Raw genomic sequence first — 15,006 nt, 5'->3', positions numbered from 1 at the left:
TTTGGTTTAACATATCTGTAGCCTGACCATGGCTAAGATAAGTAGTCTATTTGGTGGAAAACGCCGTGAACTGCATTAGCTGTTAAAAATAGCGACATCAAAACATGATTCCACCGTGCAGCAGGGCAGAAGCGTGATAACGACGGTGCACGGTCTCCAGCCACGGGGTGATGAAGGCTCACAGCCCTGGTGTGAGGCTGCCTTACTGGCCACTCCCACAAGAGCAAGATCATGTCTGTCACCTGAGCAGAATGGATAAACAAAAGGTGGTCCATCCATATAATGGGACAGTATCCATCCGTAGAAAGGAGTCAGTCCTGGTAACAGGCCACGACATGGGTGAACCTCAAAAACATACTAAGTGAAAGCAGCTAGTCACTAAAGGCCACGTACTATACAATCCCATTTATATGAAATTTCCAGAATCAGCAAATCCATATCGGAAAATAGATTAGTGGTTGCAGGGGCCAATGGGTGGGGAGAGGGTGGTCTGGGGGAGTCATGAGGTAATGGGCAGGGGGTTTCCTTTGGGATGATGAAAATGTGCTACAATTAGATGGTGAGAATGGTGGCAAAACTCTGTGACGGTGCTAAATACCATTGAATCGTATACTCTAAGCAGGTGGACTATATGGGATGTAAATTATATCTCAGTAAAGGTGTTGAAAACCAAAAGAGCGTGAAAGCTAAATGAATGGGGAACGAGCAAGCTGGATACTGACTGAGCTGGAAAACTGGGGTGAAGGGGGGTGTCCTGTGTGGGTTTTAAGAGGCTGTGTCTGTGGGGAGCTGGGCTGAAGGGATGGCTGGGGGTGGGAGGGGACACTGTAGGTCACAGAAGGAGCCGCTAACAGATGCAGCACCTTAGGGGCCAGAGGCTGACACTTCAGATCCAGGGCAGCCGCTGTGCTCCGCCATCAACCAGAGACTGTACAGGAGCGTTCGGGGCGGGACACTTTTGAAAGCTGATGATTGCAGCAAAAAGAAGTTATTATTACAGAGGTTAAAAGGCCTCAAGAAGACCCCAAATCATGAGGCAAAAACGGGCACATTCAACTAGTGCTGTAGAAAAAGCAGTGGCTAGAACGAGCACTTTTTTTTTTTTTAAACCAGAAAACTGACCCTCTCTTTTTTTCTCTTTCTTTTTCAGACTATAGCCTTCGTTTTCCCTTGGTAAGTACAAAACTTTAAAAAAATTTTTCTCTGATGTGAAGTTAACTAGCGAAAAAAAAAAATGTTTGGGCTTTCAATGTTTGAGAAGTATTATCTTCTAGAGAAAGAAGGCCATATGGTCAGTGTGTTATATTTGAATTTTATGCCTTAACTGGCTTAAACAGGCTCATATCACACTTTCGGTTACATCATTTTTTTCTTTTTTTTTTTTTTTTTTTTGGCGTTTAGAATCTGGCTCAGCTGCTCAGAATCCTGAAATGTATTGTTGAGAACACAATTTCCACACGCCTTCCCCTCACTGACTTGTCCTTACTTTTGAAAGGGCCTCGCCTTATCGCAGTGGCACGCATTCCGGGACTGTTGGGAACACAGTGGCACATAATTGCATTGATGGTAATTGCTTCTTAAATTGATCTGCTGTGGGGAAAACTGCTGAAAAGGAGTTTTTCCAGATTGCACTTTTAGTGAAAAAAAAAAAAAAAAAACAGTGTTGGCATTCCATAATTTTTTACCTTTTGAGGCAATATTCCATGGCCTCCAGGTCCTAGTACTTAGTAAAAGAAACACCATCGCCCTTTTTGTGTTCGCTTAATCAACTTAATGCTGCCAAGTTTCCTAAGGAAATTGAGCGAAGACCATCTAAGAGCTTTTGAAGTGGCTGCAGCCTGTGGGCAGGTAACACATGATCTGCCCTGGTATGTGCGCCCCTCTTGTGAGTGAACCAGGATGTGGGCCGCTGGGACGTTGCATTTCTCAAATGCATCACCTTATTTGAAATACCTTGATCCTGTTCAGAATTAGTCTAAGGCTGATGGGTGGATTCTTTGGCCCCGCTGGCCCCTCTTTTCGGGGGTGTGCCTTTCATTTGGGCATCAGTGCTTGTGGTTATTCCTGGTGTGATCAAGGGCATTTTGGTTGTACAGACTGTCTCTCCTTATCTCAAAAAATGCTAAATATAGTCAAAGATGTATCAAGACAGAGAAGAGGAAAACTTCCATTTCCTACCTACTCAACTAATTTTGTTGTCCATGTTCTTTATCCTATAATTATTGGATGTTGATGATTCTGAATGGCACACTTTACTTGGGCAAATGGTCACGGTGGGATCAAAGAGAAGGGTCATTACTGGAATAATATTAATGGGATGGAGACTTAATTAGAGGAAGTCTGCAATGCCTTCTTGCCTCAGAATCCCAAGCGAGAGGTATCGCTCGCTCGTGTGGGTTGGAATGGATATTAAACCTGCTGCCATCAAAAGCAGTGGATCCTGCCCACACTGAAGTTAAACATTTGAGGGCAGGCCCCGCAGAGTCATCTCCTTCCGAAATACAAGGCGCAGGTTATGATGCGTTAGAAGTGTCTGACCTTTGCTTCCCTCAGCTCTCGACGCAGCCCTGGCCCCTCCACACCCAGGTGCCATCCACCTGCTCTAGGATTTCCTGGCCTCTTGGAGGGTTGACCTGCTGCCTGGCCATGCCTGGCTCAGCCTCACTTCAGCTGAGTGAGCCCATGACCTGTGCTTCCAGGGGCCCCTAGCCGCCACTGTCTCAAACCAGCCCCACGTTGAGAAGTTCATGCCCCGTCCAAAGGCAGCTGAGCCTGTGTCCCGGAGGTGACTTCCGACCTCTGGTTCCACCACAGGTGCCTGGCAGCCACCAGCTTCAGGCAGTGTCTCTTCCACCTGGTCCCATCCTTTGCCTCCTTTTCAATAGGCAAGTAAAGTTGTGCTTAGGGAGCTGTGAGTCCTTAGACTAAGAGCGTTTCTGATTTCCAGAGTCTTTCTCTTCCATGTGAGGAAAGTGTGTTGGAAGCCATGAACTCCCCAACGGCGGCTACCTTAGGCGCTGCCTTTGTTTGGAATTGTAGGTCTTTTAGCCTATGGCAAGTTCATCGCCAAACATCTCAGACTCCTTCCAGAGGGTCAGGGTTTCAGCTGATAGAAAGGAATTTATTTTTAATTGGTGAGGTTGGAAACTTGCTTTTGAGTCAGTTAGAACTAAATAAATAGGTCACCTTGGGCAGATCGGGAGAGAGTAAATGCCCTGAGGTTGGGGACCACCCCAGGCCACCGTCCACACTCGGTGCAGTGGCTACAGGGGAGTGAACATGCCAGCGTCTCAGGTGTCAGCTCTTCCTAGGATTCTTGTGACATTTAAGTGAAATAACCCAAAGTCTAAGCATTTAGTAAAACGGTTATTGTCTGCGTCCTCAGAAAATGATGAAAATTGTTTCCAATGTTTAAAGAAGGCATTTAACTGGGTAGTGATGTATTCGCTGTATTATAATGGATATTTAAAGGCATTTCCTTATCTAGAAATAATCCCTGATTTTTCATTTAACAAAAGACACTCTGTGTTAATATTTGACTTTTAAAAAAAGTCAATTTTAAACTGGAGAAAGAGGAGTCTTTTTAGTACAACCTCCCATTCTCGTATTTTTCCTCTTCTATTTTTCAGTATCTAAAAATAGATTTGGGAAGTAATATTATAGCTCATATCGATCATCAGATACGACCAAAGTTCCCTCAACTGGGGAATGCCTGCAACTCTGTGGGTCTCGGTTGCATAGTGTTCAAAAAATGCAGTGGAATTTCAGAATTAAGAATATACGGAAGACGCATAATTAAGGTTTAAATATCTTCTCCAGGCTCTTTGAGGTCTTACATTGTTATACCAAAGCGTATCCACCAGTAAGTAAAATTAATTGATACTGCAGTTTGACGATTTCACTTTGGTTCATGGCAATACCCAAGGAGTAAAAGAAAACCAAATTAAAGTGCTAATGTTAAATAACAGTGACTTTAATTTTAAAAGTAACTTAGAATATTTATTCACAAGCCTTGTCCTCTGTAACGATCTCTGATTCCAACTCTGTCAGTTTCAATACATGTGATTTTCCTCTTCTAAGTCACTTTTCTTCCTTGGTGTTGGTCTGAACAGTCCCCATGGTAGAAAGGAAAAAAATAAAGAATCTGAAGGTTTTTAAATCAATTGCAGGGGCCTTGTTCTCCCAGGGTGGGGTGAATACTCCAAGCATCCTTTCTGCCCGTCTCAGCTGGGGTTGCATTTCTGTTGGCAGAACAGGTGTTCTGTGTCCTGTCCTGGTTTCTGAATCTGTAGGAAGAACAGAGAAGCATGATGGGCAGAGCACAGGAGATTTGAAAACTTTCTAAGAGATTCGATTCCCGTTTCCTTCCTTTGCCACATTCTCGGGGTTGTATTAGCATGCATGGACTGCGCGGGTTTCCTATCCAAGCAAAAATGTGTTTCTCCCAACAACGAAGCAGTTATTCTCCCGCAAACTGAGAGTAGAAACTGACAGCCAGTTGGAAGAATGCCTTTGGATCTGATGGTGACAAACAGCTCAATCCCTCATTTATTTCCATTTCCATTTTCCCCCCAGGAAAGTTTCAACATTCTTCCAAGAAGTACCTCCTAAAAGCGTCCAATAAGTAAGCATTTGTCATATAGCAAAGGCATGGATATCGAGCTGTCAGAGTTTCCATTTAGAGGAAATAGGAACATAGCTTTCCCATATAAACGCGTGGCTCATCTCTGGGCTCCCAGCAGACCCAGTTCAGAGCTGGAATTCTTCTTCTAGAAATCCTGTTCCTGCTGACAGGAGAACATGGATTCTCTCAGGCCAGGATGGCTCCCCAGGGTCGTCCCCGTAGGACAAGAGGTAAAGGGAGACTGAAAGGGGAGCCTTTCTTGTCCCTTGGGATTTATGTCATGGTTTATTTTTATGTAATGTAATTCCTAAGGTATTTAAAAATTGGGTTAAAGAATATTATCAGGACGCATCCATTAAATGCAACATTGGCAAGCACTTTGGTTAACCTTGTGCAGCCCTGGGCAGGAAATCTGGTACTCATGCTTCAGGAAACTGTGTAATACACCACGGCTCGGCCAAGTGGTGCGTGGGGATGGTACAGAGGAACGGTCTGCTTTGGGGCTGCCAGGAAGCCAACTAAGGCTCACTTTTTAGGAAAACAATCCCCAACTATTGTTGGGGCCCTGGGTTGCCTGGATGACACGTCAAAATCCCACCCATTTTAAGTTGGACATTTTCTATTTTTTTTTTTTTTTAATAAATTTATTTATTTATTTGTTTATTTATGGCTGTGTTGGGTCTTCGTTGCTGCGCGCGGGCTTTCTCTAGTTGCGGCGAGCGGGGGCTACTCTTCATTGCAGTGCGCGGGCTTCTCATTGCGGTGGCTTCTCTTGTTGTGGGGCACGGGCTCTAGGCGTGCGAGCTTCAGTAGTTGTGGCACATGGGCTCAGTAGTTGTGGCTCGCGGGCTCTAGAGTGCAGGCTCAGTAGTTGTGGCACACGAGCTTAGTTGCTCCGCGGCATGTGGGATCTTCCCGGACCAGGGCTCGAACCCGTGTCTCCTGCATTGGCAGGCGGATTCTTAACCACTGCGCCACCAGGGAAGTCCCGGACATTTTCTATTTTTATAATCAAAACCGCCCTCTTAATTTTCCTTAGCAACTAGATTTGTGAAGTGGCATTTTAGTTAAAAGTGACGCGCTGAGAAAGTGGGAGGTATCTAGGCGGGCCGGGCAGCGAGCTGGTTTTCCAGGAGCTGGTGTCTGGGTTCACGAGGGCGGGGCCAGCAGTCTGGGGGCAAGGTCGTCCCGTCTGTGTCGCTGACGTTGTAGGGACAGATGGCATCGTCAGCTGCAGATCTGCGCCGACTGCCTGGCTAAAGGCAGTGTTCACGCTGGGGAAAGAAGACAAGATGTTTATAAAACGGTTGGGCGTGTGACTTACAGAGAACGTTCTCAGACCCATTGGGCCACAGAGTCAGGAAGGAGTCCTGCTACCACAGGGAAGGGTCAGGGACCTCGCCCCCAGCTGCAGTCCCATCCACGGGGGACGTCCCTGTGTGAATCGGGACATTCAGCCAGCAGGAGACTCGGTGCATTCTGTTCCAAAATTGCCAATTGGGGGTGACTTTTTAAAGACTGCTTATTGCGATGCAGAGTTTGCTATAAACTATTTAAAATGTTGGGAAAGGAAAGGTTCCTATGGAATGGCTGAACAAAAATGTGTCACATAATGGATTCTCTGAGTAGCTTCTCTCCTTGTTTTGAATCGAAATGAACATAAGCTAAAACCAGAACTTGGATTTGTGTTATTTCATGATGGGGGCTGATGGAATTCTAACAACTTTTAAAAAATATGTTGACGGTATTCAACTGATTTCAAACAACTCTCCCAAGATTGATCTGCTCTCAGAAATGGTACAGATTTTGTGTTCAGGTGTTACATATATGTAAATATTTTTAAAGCTACCGTGTTGCTGCTGAGAAATTAATTTTTTTTAAAAACATCATGTTGGTGGAAATTATTATTTGCAAAAGCAGGACTTGATCTATTTCCTGTTTTGCCAGATAACGTTGTAAATGCCTTATGCTGAAAACCTAAATGGCATTGCCGATAACTCACGTGCAGTTCATTGTCTTCTTTGGGCCTCATTGACTCCTGGGCGCAGTCTAGGTGTGCGTTCTCACCTCCGCCATAAAGATGGGGGGACGGAGACTTGGGCAGGCATGGAGGGGTGAGAGCACAGTGGGAAGGGGCTCACAGGTCCCCGTGTTCCCTGCACTGAGCCCAGGTTCCTCTCAAACCTAAAAACCAGTCAGCTCTCATGACCACCTCCAAAGGTAGGGTGCAGACCTGCCCCCCAAAAAAAACAACACAACAATGCATTTGCCATTATGGAAAATGTGATTTTTCTGTTATGAAAGTAGTAGAGCTCATTATTAACAAAGAACATATCCTGTGGATTCTGCAAACAGTTTTCTGGTAAATAATTATATTTGGGAACAGTTTTATGATCGCCTAAGTTGATCTTGGCCAGGGTTCCAAACTATTTCCTCATGTTATCTGCTGACCAAATCCAGTTTTCTAATCTCTTCCCACACTCTTGCCAGGCTTCCTTTCGGCGTGGCCAGTAGTCTGTCCATTCACTCGCCCAGCGTTTATCAGGTGTCTCCTGCAGGCTTATGACTGTGCCAGGTCTTGAAAAATGCAGCAGTAGATCCTAGTTCTGATTTCAGGAAATATTTCCTGCAGGGCCGATATCTGAGTCCTTTCTTTAGCAGTTCTGATTGTGTGTTCTGCACAGTAGCCTAGAAAAGGATTGGTCAGAAATCAAGTTTAGTTCTAGAAAGCTGAATGACTTGGATGTGTCCCTTCATGCCCTAAGTCACACCTTCTTTGTTTAAAACATAAAGAGCCCTGTAAGGATTTTTAAAAGGTCCCTTCATGACATAAAGTTCTGTGATCGAGGGCAATGCTTCTCTGGATTTTGAGTTAACAGCAGAAATGCCCCTCAAGTAACCACTGCTGCGTAACCTCCGTGTTTGGGGGCTGTCACCTTCATTGCCTTCCCTTCTGGGATGAAGTTTGTACATTGTGATGTAAAGGTTTTATAATCTTTGCTTTGAAAAAGAAGCAGCTGTCTTGGTGCTTTCTCGTCCCTTCTCTCTCTTATTTGAATTTGCTCTCCTGCTGCCCTCCAAAAGAAGCAGGAACCTGTAAAAGAGGGTTTTATTCCTGGAAAACAATATTGGAAAAGCAATCTTCTTCTTTCTGTGATGTTGCTTACATATATGCAAAAGCTGGGAATCCGTGGGTTTTGATTTTAAAACTTAAGCAGAAACATTAGTTAACAAAACAAAGGTCCTTTCTCCACTGTTTTGCAATCCATCCTGGCAAAGGGTTCTGGGAGCCTGCTATGGTGTATTTTACCTGAAGAACTGATGGACGGGGAAGGCGAGTTGCTTAATCTCATCAGGTACCATGGAAACCCCAGTACCACTCTGCTCCCTTCTTGTGAGAGTCCTCCAGAACAAATCCCGGCTGCAAAGTGTGTGTTGCTGAGGTGAAGTTGGAGATCCCGAGAGCACACAGTGTGAGCGTGATCAGATTCGGAGACGTCACTGTTTCCAGGATCTATTTTTGGCTTCCTTCCAATGTGAAGCCAACACCGACATTCTGTTGTGCTGTTTCCCGCTGTGGGTGGATTTATTTAATTTTTCATGAGTGATGGCTCATGGCTGTACGTTTTCCTCCTGTGCAGCTGAGGATTAAGTCATGTTTCCTTTTAAAAATTATTTTTGATAGAATCTGAGTAATGTGGTACTCAGAGGGTTTGAGACTAAGGGACACAGTAGTATCACTAAGACAAGGCGCTTCGCTTCCCCGGGCTCTTACGAAATGGCAGTGATGGTGTCACCCTGTGACTGGGATGTTCTCCACCAGAGGGGACCGTGTCTTATCAAACAGCCAAAAACATCTCTCTCTCTAAAAATGTTTTTGCAAGTTGTGTGATTTTTTTAAACATTTTTTTTTTTATGTTGCAACAAATCCATTCCACTTGGAACGCCACACGGTAGGATTCCCTAACAGAAAGCCTAGTAACGGAATCAGTTTCCATGCAGGTCCACGCTTTTTCCCCCGAATGGCCTCTGTCTGCCCGCTGGGTTCTAGGAACCCCTCTGTGTCCATCACCTTAAGTGGCAGTAGCTCTGGACAACAGAGCTGTTCTGCTCCCGTCTCAGGCTCAGTCCTTGCCAAACTGCTTCCACTCAGCGGCATCTCAGCCCTGCTCCTTGAGATGCATGAGGAGTGAAGATCATCCGTCTTTACCATGAGGCGCTCCCTCCTGGCCCGAGCACAGACCAGGGATCCTCCAGACAAGCAGTCCAGGCGCAAGCCCTGCACCCAGGGCTTCCAGCTTCGGATCTCCACAGTGCTGCCTGAGAAGATAGATGGGTGAGCACCAGGATGGCAAATGCAGGGACCAGAAAGGTCCGGAGGCAGCAGGAGATGGTACAGATCAGAGAAGAATAACAAAGGAAGGTGGGGATGCGGTGGGAGGGCAGGTGGGCAGCTCCGTGGAGTCAGTCCAACCAAACAACACGACCAGGAAAGGAGCAGAGGAGGGGCCGGCCTAGGGGTCAGGAGGCTCGCCGTCTCTCCCAACTGGCTGGGTGGCTTTAATCAAGTCGCCCACCTCCTAAGAGCACTGTCTCCTTAATCGCCCACCTCTGGAAGGCTCCGGCATTCTTTCCATCCAAGATGGGACCCCAGGAAATAGCAAAGTTCCAGTACAACATTAATAGCACAAAAAGTCATCTGTGTTCTGGGTGAGGACACTGGAATGTGCAAGAGACCATGGCTGGGGTGTTGCTTTTCTTTAGGGACGATCTGCCTTTAACCAGCATCCTAGGTTCAGGCTCAGGGCTTCCCCGAGCTGTTGCCCTGCAAAAGAGACACCCCTTCATCAGGGTGGCTGCTCCCGGGCCTGGTAAAGCTCAGGAAAACCAGCTTCCCTGAGAGCCAAACTGCAGGCCGGGAGCAGGAACCTCTGGTGCTCCATCCGTATGTAGATGCACCACTGTCAGACCTTCAGGTACCACACCAGACCTTCAGGTACCACACCAGACATCCAGATACTGCACCAAAAATCCACATGCCATGTCAGAAATCCAAATATTGTGTGGGAAACCCAAGTACCTGGTCAGAAAATCAAGAACTGTATCTGGGCATTTGTAATAATGGTACAAATGGGAGTCTTCGTTTTCACCGGACCGTGGTGAGCCCTTTCTGAAATTCATTTTAGAGATTAAAAAATTTAACTTTTATTTCAGCTGGGCTATAACACTCCTTATAAAAATGTGTCTGTTGTATATATCACAGTGTCCCTGGGGAATCTGAAAAAGAAGTTGAAATTGCCCCTAATCACAGAACCCAGTGGGCTTGACTGAGGGTGAACAGATGATCGGGGAAACGGTTCCTTGAAATTTCTACACCAGATTGTGGGAAAGTCAGAGAACCATATCGGTGGTGTCTGAGCAATCCTGGCGGTGCTCTCCAAAAATCCACAGGAAAGGGTTTCCTTCAAGGGTATGGTTAAAAGAGAATTAAATAGTAATCTTGAGGAATGAAAAGTCAAATTCAGAGAATGGTCTGATGACATAGGGCTGCCTGTTCAGCTTTAGAAAATGCATGTTTTAAAAAAAAACTCCTGTTTTCTGCTTTTTCCCATGATTTATGTAATGTGTGACACTTAACGTGAAACTAATGCTTGATTGGATCCTTGCAGAGGGACAGAGAACAATCGATTTGGCCCCCATGGCTGACTGCGACATGTAGGGGCGTGTCAGCTCCTGGAGGACAGCAAATGTCCTAATTCAAATCCCCAGGGGTGGCCTGGCACCTAGCAGACCTCCGCGTACAGTGGATGAATGAGTAAATGAATGAATGGACTGAGGAAGACTGGGAAGCGAGGCAGTTAGCAGAAAGAAAACTGCATTTTGCCTTCTCCGTGGTGCCTGGGGCGGCACTTAGCAAGACCAGGGCCACCTACAGAAGATGCCAGATTGCTTGTTCAAAAAGCAGGAAAAAAGCTTTTTCCCTTCTTCTGTGGTCTCTCTCTGGACCTGCCAGAGTGTTTTATACCTTCCATTTAATGTCATGCTCCCTGGGGGTACGGGGATTCTCTCAGGCAGTATAGACCCTCAGAGATGCCTGGCACCTGCCCTGGAACTTGGCAGGTGGCATTTGCGTATCAGGGGCCAAAAATTGACCTGTAGGAACCCGTCCTGGGAAGGAGGCAGAAGGTGTGAGTCGAGGCCCCAAGCCCCTGGCGGGATGCAAAATTGTTCCATCAGACTTCACTTGCCAAACACAAATTCAGAGATAAAATTCTTCCAAATTCAAGAAAGTGGCTGCAGCATTAAGCCCCAGGCCCTGAGCCCCTTCTGAGTCTCTGGTCTCAGACCCCGAAGCCGGCTCTGGTGTGAGAAATGGTGGTCAGAATACTGGAATGTTCCCCCGGGGCATTTTTCGATAAGGGATTTCATCCCCCCGCCCCCCGGACATGATCTGTTTCCAGCTAGATCTTTACTTCTCCCTGCTTCCATCATTAGTTTCTGGAAAGGTCTCCCCCACCCCTGTCAGCACTGCCAGCCCTCCGTATCCGACCCCCAATCCCGGGTGACTTTCTGCCACCCTGTTTCGATTTCTTTATATTGTTGTGGAAACACTCACCACTCTCTGGAGAGGCCATATTCATCCACTCTCTCGCCTTCTAGAATGTAGGCCCTGTGTGAACAGGGATCTTGTCCCTCTGTCCCTGCACGCAAGTGCTGGCACGTGAATGAAAGAATATGCTTTAGTACTCCTTACACTGCTTTAGCTCCCTTTTGGAGCAAGAGGGATATAAATAAATAAATGAAGGCAACCAGCACCCCCAAGAGTTCCGGTCAATCCCCCAGGATTTCCTCTGTCCATCACCAGACTGGCTTCAGTGATTTCTTTCACAGGTGAGGCTGAGTTGGTTTTGTTTTACCTTGCGTCTGCATGGCAGATGTCAAATGGGCACGCTGGCACTTCTGGCCCACTTTTTGCCTGAACTCGGGGGAGAGCAGTGTTCCAGGTGCACGCTGGTCCCCAAACCAGGCCAGAACTACATCGTTTCAGCTCCATTTGGGTTTTTAATGGCAGTTCTCTTACCAACCCCTCCACTCATCTTAGGCAGATTCCTAAGAACTAAGGGGTATGCTTTCCAGTCAAAGCCACCTACACGCCTTGAAATTCCTTGTCTTGAAAGGGATATGTTTTAGGTCAATCAGTTAAAGGTGTAGTCTAACATGAGGACCTGTTATCCACCAAAGGTTTTATACACCAAGAAGAATGACCGAGGTTCAAGTCCAGCACATCACCGTGTAAAGGAACTGGCACAGCACAGGGCTGAACAGTGGGGAGTGACAGCTGGACCCAGCTCTCAGAGCAGCCCCAGGACCCAGGGAGAGAGGCGGGCAGGGCTAGGCACCTGGATTCGGAGAGCTCTCAGTGCCCGGGACCCCTAATTATCACCTTCCTACACCAAGCTGCCGGTCACAGCCTTACCCTCCCAGTCCTAGGGGAATAGGTGACATGGGTAACTGCAGAAAATACAAGGAGATTAGGTGAAAAAGACCTGAATGTGCGAAGTAAATCATGCTAGCCTGAACTGACCCTGCGGTGTGGTGTAGGATAGGATCTCGGAATTAGCAGTGTGTTTTGTGTTATCCCTCAGGGGGTTTGGTCAGAACCCCCTGAATTTCAAGCAGGTAAGCTTTTAGCATTTATGCAGCCCACTGTCATAGAAGGAGTTACATTCAGAAGCCGAGTCTCACCACTTCGCTGTATTTTTAGAGAGTGAGAGCACCATCCCCTCCACGACCCGCAGCCCTCAGAAGCCCTGCAGCCTGGACCTCCGACTCGGCTCTGTCACGTCCCGGAAGCTCCTGGCTGCAGGGGCCTCCTCCTCGCTGCCTGGGCTTCAGACGCGTTGAGTAAAAGGCAAAGCACACCATCTCTCCAGGGAAATGGATGGAGCAAAATCAGGAAAACAAAAACAAGGAACCTGCCTATAGCCGAGTGCGTTGGTATATCTCCTGAGTAGACTTGGTGCCTCTCAAAATCTCCTTATCCTCAGAACTCAGAGCCCCTTAAGCCAGGAGCCATGCTTGGGCTTCTCCTCTCTGAGAAGGAAGACTTCAGATCTGTGTGGCTGGGGGTTGAATACTGGGGTCATCCTGGCTCCTGGGGAAGGGGTGCGGAGAGTTCTCTGCTCTGATGGAAGGTGGCACCACGGGAGTGGTGCTGAGGGCAGAGCGATTCTTCCTGGTGTGTAAAACCTATGGTTGATAACAGGTTCTCATCTTAGACTGCATCTTCAATTCATTGATGTAAACATATCCCTTTTGAAGACACGGGATTTCAAGGCTGGTAGGTGGCTTTGCTTGGTGGGCATATCCCTTGAATCTTGAAATACATTGGAACTGGATGGAGCTCTTTTTCTCCCTTCTGAAGCAGAGGAGGTTAGCTCACGGTGGCCCCCCTCCAGGAAGAGAGGGTGCAGCCCGGGGGCTTGCCAGAATGTCGGTGTCACAGCCAGGAGGCCAAGTTCAATCACCAGGGGCTTCCTGACAGCCAATGAGTCCTGTGCTTTGTAGGGCCTCCATGTAAAGGACTTAGGTCCCAGAGGCCCTTAAATTCTCGGGGTCTGTGGATCCAGAATAGCACCACAGAACTACTGGTACTCAGCTGATGGCCCAGAGCCTGCAGGCAGGGTTTGGAACTGGACGGTACCCAAGGCTTCTGTAGTTTCATAAATAGCTCCATGCAATAGATTGTTATAAACACCTATGCAAAACCCCTGTTTTCCAATGATGCTGCAATATTTGATTAATGCTTCCGGATGGCATCACAGGATGACTGAAGCAAGCACTGCTTCGAGTTGTGGTGAATTTGCTGAGCATGAGAGGAAAATTGTCAGGTCAGGAGCCTAATCATTCTTAACTTGTCTCATTTGGCATTCTGTCCGTGTTTACACTCAGGCTACACGTGCACACACACTGGAAAAAAAAAAAAATCCCAGACCACCTTGAACGAAATGGTTTTGACCTCTATTTCTAAAATGTGTGTTAGCATGAAACAGGGAGCTTTCTCTGAGGGTTCAGCAAGCAATCTACTCCACCTGCTTCTGTCTTAGCTGCCACCCTTGGGTGTTAGAGTGTCAGGTTTCTCTGGGAAAATTCATGTCATGGACATCTTGTTGCCAGCAAGCGGCACCATTCACTTTTCATTTCAAGATGATGTAAAGTCTCACATGTTATTCCCAGCGTGGATGTGGAGCAGTGAATGCTGTCTAATTGTTTGGAAGGGAGAGAGCTCCTCTAAGAAGCTCCTCGAAGAAGCATGCAATGTCGGAAGCTTCCCTCGCTCTGCAACATTAATAACTTTACTTCTGTTTCACCAAAGGCAGTTTATTGGGCTGAAGACTCTCACGCATAGGATAGTAGAGAGAGGGGAAAATCTCCAACCTGCCCTGCTAAAAACATTGCTTCCACCGTAGAAAATAAACCCGTAGGAGAAGATTGGGGATGGGGGCAGGCTGCATGTTGCATACCAGGGGGCAGCATGTGGAGCGAGATAGTGGTGCCCCCATTTCTCCTGCATTATACTAACTTTAGATAAAGTCTATTCAAATTGCTCAGGATTCTAACCATACAAACTCCAGCTTAAGGATTTTTTTTTTTCAGAACATCAGCCCTGGAGGCTTCCCCAGGTTTTATAACTGTGGTGCCTCAATACGGAAGCCAAGTCAGTGGATCCCCTTCCATTCAGCGCACCTCCCAGCTCTCAGCGGCCGCCCTCCGCCTCATTTCGTGTCCAAGCTGAGCTCAGGAAGACCCTTCTTTCCCCTGAAGGAGGAATCAGAGAGGTGCAGAGATGGCTCAGATCACACACACTCAGGCTGAGAACTCACAAACCCAGGCTGATGCACCCTGGCTGCCAGAATCGCTCTGAATGTTACAGCCCTCCTTTCTTCCTTTCTTCCTTCCTCTCTCCCTCCTTTCTTCTTTTCTCCCTCCCTTCCTTCTCCCTCCCTTCCTTCCTTCCTCCCTTCCTTTCTTTCTTTCTTTCCAGTGCACAATGAAAAGGCACACAAAGCAGAAAAAAAGCGCTAAGGGTCTTAAAATATAAAGCTTGTTCCTTCCACAGTCTCTCTCAACTTGCCCTGGTGTTGTGTTTTTGCTATTTTTTTAATTAATTTTTTTACTGAAGTTTAGTTGATTTACAATGTGTTAATTTCTGCTGTACAAAGTGATTTAGTTATACATATATATATACATTCTTTTTTTTTTAAACATCTTTCTTGGAGTATAATTGCTATACAATGGTGTGTTAGTTTCTGCTGTATAACAAAGTGAATCAGCTATACGTATACATATATCCCCATATGTCCTCCCTCTTGCATCTCCCT

The 15,006-nt window shown here is 46.7% G+C and overlaps 1 protein-coding gene across 3 annotated transcripts in view; it reads left to right on the top strand.

The window, feature by feature from the left end:
• PTPRE (protein tyrosine phosphatase receptor type E) overlaps nt 1-15,006 on the top strand; it is a 163,234-nt gene that overhangs the window by 66,412 nt on the left and 81,816 nt on the right. For all 3 annotated transcript variants that reach the window (XM_059901024.1, XM_059901023.1, XM_059901022.1), the window contains exon 2: nt 1,151-1,173. The gene's annotated coding sequence lies outside the window, so the exon portion shown is untranslated. The remainder of the gene's footprint in view (nt 1-1,150; nt 1,174-15,006) is intronic.

The sequence above is a fragment of the Balaenoptera ricei genome, chromosome 16 (assembly GCF_028023285.1).
Source record: "Balaenoptera ricei isolate mBalRic1 chromosome 16, mBalRic1.hap2, whole genome shotgun sequence".
Lineage (NCBI taxonomy): Eukaryota > Metazoa > Chordata > Mammalia > Artiodactyla > Balaenopteridae > Balaenoptera > Balaenoptera ricei.
The sequence above is the reverse complement of the archived record's forward strand: the minus strand, read 5'-3'. Positions and strand labels throughout refer to the sequence as shown.